Below are 6,000 nucleotides of genomic sequence, written 5' to 3' on the forward strand. Positions count from 1 at the left end.
ACCATATCGTTATAATAATTTACAGGTCAATTATGCCCCGCCTAATACATGTTGTTGAGAGCAAAAGAGTGGCATGCACGCATTTGGAGCAAATTGAGGTGATAATTATTACGGATTATATTCACAGTATAATCTCCACGATTGAATGTCAGCTTGCTGTGCGCTACCATGTGCGTCGTCCATGCACCGACACTTCATATCGTTTGATTTATTTGATGTTCCCCATTCAGGATATGGTCACATAATAATATATAGGAACTAGGTAGAAACCCCACTCGCATCCAAGAATGCAATTCTTGTGTTCTGAATTAGGCATTTACTGTATTGAGTGTATGCTTCTTCCCTGGGGCTGCAACTTGTATCATTGACAACCCACTTAACCTGGGCTGAACAACCGTACACATGATACTGAGGTTTATCACATGATCCCTAATCTTTGGTCCAGTCGATAAGCGTGGTTTCAAATAATTCGTACAGTACAAGTAGTAGCTCTTGCCAACGCGCGGCCATGAGAGATGTGGCACTTTTCTCTTGGCCTGTGCCCGTGACTGTTGGATCAGCAAAAGCAAATCATGCACCCATGAATAAATACCGTACGTCCAAACCGGACGCTGTCGAACACTTAGTTTCCATGTGGGGATCGCACGAGCGGAACAGAAAATGGATGGATGGCGCCGCTGCACTCTCAGATCTCGCAATGAAAAGAGTAGAGAAATTTTCAGAGATCTGCGAGTGTGTACTGACATTGACAAGGAGAGCTCAATTGCTAGTATGGGACAAGCACTGCCCTGTGCGATCCTACGAGGATTAGCCTGTCCTCAGTTTCGTCTTTGAAAAATATATTTGTGGTCCTCCTATCATCTTAATGCCCATATATATATAGAGAGAGGGGGATGAGAATGACGACTAGAGGGAAACTAGAAGGAGGGGAATTCAAGCATATGCAAAAATATAAACTTAATTACTCAAAGAGGTCAGCCCTAGTTTAACGGATTACAAAGATTTATCTCTCAAAACTCTCATCTATTACATAGGCTAAGCACTCATTCTTCTCTCCTCTAAAATCTTCGCTCTAAGGCTCTCAAATGAGTGGCACAAGGGAGCTCAAGTGGCTGGTTCAAAACTCTCTCTAGCCATACCCCTCTATTTATAGGCCTAGAAAATTTAGCCCTTAAGTTTTCCAGCTTTTCCCTAAAATACACCTCTCTTGTAGTGCACTCTTACCTATCACCGAGGGCATTTTAGTCCATTTTCTTCTCTATTCATCGGACAGCCGCGGCGTCTTCACGACTTAGCTTCACCTCGACGTAAGCTTCGCGATGGTGCCGCATACTCCTCCAGTCCTCCCACGGTTTTGAGGTCAAACCGTGAAACCGCCTGCACGCTTCTCAAAGCGTGACTCACCGCCTTGCTTACACCTTAAGCAGGCGCTTCGATGTCGACGCGTGTACTCCGTCATGCGATCCTGACCGCCGGCAAGTCTCTCCCGCTCCCGATCCCTCAGGCTGCCTTGTCACTTGCACCGGTATCCCCTTCGCTTGACTTTGTCAACACGTCGTCTCCATCCGCCTTCAATGCTTTGCTTGACCTCCACGTGTTCAGCTAGGATCACTCTTGACTCTGCCCAGTCTCCTTGATCGTTTGGTATCAAGCACTCTGCTTAGCTCCGATCATCCCGTCGTCGACCGACAAGTTGCATCAATCACCTGCACACCATGAGACAAGCAAACACATATCTCCAACTCCAACTCCAATTAGTCTATAATCATTATGCTCAAATGAAATCTTAAATCAATTCAAATCACATCAAAGCTCATGCAAAATCGAAGATCATCAAACCAAATAAATGACAATATCAATCACTCATCACAAGAAAACCAAGGCACATTTCAACTTGGTTTCTCAATATATCTATCTGCTCAGCTCATGGATTGGATCAGTAGGAGAGGTAAGATGCTACCAAATAAGAAAACCACTAAGGCGGTGGCCCAGGTGGCTAGCTCCGCGACCACGCCTGTGTGAATATCCACACGGCAACCGCAGCCATGCATACGCTATGCTGACACTAGCCCCATAGCTAGATGTTACGAGGCCCCCGTGACCACCACCGATTTGACCCTAACCTTGGCTGTGGCTAATGCTAGGGGGCCGCCATTTCGTCGGCCCTTCAGCAGCAACACATTGAGGACCTTGCTGTGTCCCTAGGGGTTGCAACTACGACCACTATTGTGCACGCCACCACGTCCGGCCAGCAGGCGAACGTGGTGACCCTTTGAGCTCAGCTGGAGGAACTACGGGCGGCCCTGTGGGCTGCACAGCAACCCGCATATATGAACGTTGCTGCTTCCGTAATGACCAACGCTATGCTGACTAAGGCTCCAAGGGCCAGCGAGGGCTTTGGCATCGTGGCTCATCATCCCCGAGCACCACCAATGGTCAATCTACAGGCATTGAAGCCTCAGGCCCATCGACGCGAGGCTCCATTCATAGACCTCGACTCTCCCCTTCAGGCGGACTTGCAAGCCGAGACCTTCCCGGATGGGTTTTAGACCCTAAAGATGCCTAAATCTAAGGGTGATTCGAACCTGGATGTGTTCATTTTGTGCATACACCCTCACCATTGATGCTAGCACGAGCGGATATGCCACCATGGCCAAGTTCTTCCCTCTCGCTTTGGAGGGGGTAGCCCTCTGGTGGTTCTAGGTGCCAGAGCCTGGGACCATTAACGCTTGGGCTTAGCTTCGAGACGCCTACTACAATAACTTCTAGGGCACCTTCATCGAGCTAGTGACATCTGGGAGGCTATTCGCTCTCAGGCAATAGCCAGGTGAAACCCTCCGGGAATACTTCTGGAGGTTTGCCCAAACGAAGACCCAAATAAGAGGCATCTTGGAGCCATCGGTGAATGACACGGCTACCTAGGGTTTGGCCTCTTGGCCCCTCTTTGATTGACTACATTGACGCCTGGTATGCTCGGTGAGTGCTCTCATGTGCAAGTTCGAGGAGTACACACGTGCGGAGGAGGAGTGGCTCTGTTGGGGGGGGGGGGTCATATATGTTACCACAACCACCTACGTCGAGCTTGAGAATCTAACCTCGCAAGCGGGGTCCTCACTCGCCCTGCCACCTCCATCGAAAAAAGGGGCCCCGAGGATGCCGAGGGCTTTGGATCGTGTCGGACTCGACAACGACAGCGGCGTGGCATCCACAACATCAACAATAGACGAGGGGCTCTGAATCCACTCTGTTCTAGGGGGCATGACTGGGGACGCTTTGGGTTCTTCCCTGAGCGGCAATGCGCCCCGAGATGACTACTAGAAGAAGGATACTAGTGCACTCTGCATGAGGCTAGGTGTGCCCAAAATAGCGAAGATTACCGAACCCTTGTAACATTCCGAGAGGAATACCTTGTGAGTCAGGCAGCTCGCATAGTGGGAGATAGGCCTGACAATGAAGGACATAGGCCGGTAGCGGCCCGCTAGGTGGATCACCTGGCCCTCCAGAACCCTTCTCAGCTAGCTTTTCCACCTTCGCCTCCGCCGCCAATGGTGTAGCACATTGATGATGGGGGCCATGCTAGGCAAGTGGTCCTAGCCATAACGGGTGGAGGAGCCTCCGATGGCTTCTCGAAGAGGCAATGATGAGACTACGCGTAGGGGTTTCACCATGTCAGCTCAACCATCATCCACCAACGGGCCCCTGGATGGGCCGAAGCCCTCATGGCCTTCACCTACGACGATGCTATAGGGGTGAACTTCCCCTACACTGACGCTCTGGTCATCATGGCCAACATCACCGAAGTCAAAGTCCGGAGGGTGTTGGTCGACGGAGGAAGTTCCATATATATTCTATTCATACATGCCTTTGACCAGCTCCGCATCCCGTGGAACCGGATCTCGGGGCTCGAAGGCCCCTTCAAGGGTTCAATGGGGCCCCTTGATGCCTTGGGCTAGATAGAGCTTCTAGTGACCTTTGACGAAGGCTCCACCATGTGGACCGAGATGGTCACCTTTGACATTGTGGGCATTCCCTACGCATACAATATCATACTAGGTCGAGGAACCCTGAACAAGTTCGGGGAGGCCTCAATTTCTGCATGAAGATGCCTAGACCCTAGGGGCTAATCAAAACCTGGCTAGGTGCGTCAAGTATGGGCACCCTGCCTTTGCTGAACAGCCGCCACATGCATAATGTAGCTGAAGGACCCCTTAATGACCCCCTCTGACGCTCCTTGAGCATCGCGGTGCTCTGAAGCCATAGCCAAATGGGGATGTCAAGAACGTCCCGTTAGGTATGGAGAACCCTGACCGAGCTTTTCAAATCGGGGTGAACCTCACTCCGGAGCAGGAAGCCCAGCTCATTGCCGTCTTGAGGGCCAACTTCGATGTCTTCGCATGGTCCCCGCAAGACCTCCCCAGAGTCGACCATCACATCATCGAGCATGCCCTCTGAGTAAACCCGCAGGCCTAACCCATACACTAGGGGCCGCAAGCTGTCCACCAAGCGAGCAGAGGCCGCGAAGGAGGAAGTCCAGAAACTGCTGGTGGCCGGTGTCATCTGGGAGGTCATCCACTCAGAGTGGTTTCAAACCCCATTCTGGTCAAGAAGCCTAATGGAAAATGTTGCCTGTAAATCAACTTCACGACGCTCAATAAAGCCTGCCCTCGAGACCCGTACCTGCTCCCTTATATAGACCAGCTGGTGGACTCCACAGCCTATTGCGAGATGTTGAGTTTCCTGGACGTGTACTTAGGATATCACCAAGTGTGGATGGCCGCGGAAGACGAGGGTAGGACCAGCTTCATTACCCCCTTCGAGGTATGCTGCTACATTCGGATGCCCTTCGGCCTCCGAAACACCGAAGCCACCTTTTCTCGTTTGGTGTGTAAAATCTTAGAACACCAGCTAGGCCGCAATGTGGAGGCTTACGTTGATGACATAGTTGTAAAAAGCAAGCTCGAAGGCAACCATGTTGTTGACCTTCAAGAGACCTTCAATAGCCTTTGGGCCACCGGTGTGTGCCTTAACCCGAAGAAGTGTATCTTCAGCACCAAAGATGGATGGTTGCTAGGATACCTCATCTAAAAGCGAGGCACCGAGGCCAACCCTAGTGAAATCTATGCCATCACAGAGATGGCAACCTCACTAACTTGAAGGGGGGTCTAGTGCCTAGTTGGTCACCTTGCAGCCCTCAGCCATTTTCTTGCTAAGTCCACCAAGCACAACCTTCCTTTCTTCAAAATGCTGAGGGGCTTCGAGCCATTCAAATGGATGATGGAGTGCCAGGACACCTTGAAGGTCCTCAAGGCCCACCTCTCCGACCTTAAGACACTTGCAATACCCCTTCCAGGCAAAGAGCTCCTCCCATACTTATCCACCTCCGCCGTAAGTGCCATACTCGTGCGACAAAAGGAGAAGGAAGACCGCTCTATTAAGAGGGCAGTTTTCTACATTTTGGAGGCTCTGGCAGAGGTCAAGACACGCTACATGTAGCTCAAAAAAGTGGCATATGCCCTTTTGACGGCCTCCCGTAAGTTCTGGCACCACTTCCTCGCCCACGACATCACCGTACCAACCTCATACCCGCTAGGTGACTTGTTTCATAACTGGGAGGCAGCGGGATGCATGGGCAAGTGGGTTGTGGAACTAGTGCCTTTTGAGGTGAAGTTTGTGGCCCGTACGACCATCAAATTGCACATCCTCACAGAGTTTGTCGCCGAGTGGACTCCCCCATCTGCAAGGCCCCCAGAGACTCTGCCCCAAGATGTATGGACAATATACATAGACGGAGCGTATGAGTCCAATTGCGCGGGGGATGGGGTGGTCCTCATCTACTCGACTAGCCAGCGACCAGCCTTTGCTGCATGGTTGGAGTTCAACACAACCAATAACATTCCTGGGTACAAAACCGTCCTTTTGGGGCTCCATAAGGCTCAATACTTAGGAGCCGCCAAACTCATCGTCAAAACTGACTCCCAGGTTGTTGTTGGGCACATCGAC

Source organism: Phragmites australis, chromosome 3 (genome assembly GCF_958298935.1).
Source record: "Phragmites australis chromosome 3, lpPhrAust1.1, whole genome shotgun sequence".
NCBI lineage: Eukaryota > Viridiplantae > Streptophyta > Magnoliopsida > Poales > Poaceae > Phragmites > Phragmites australis.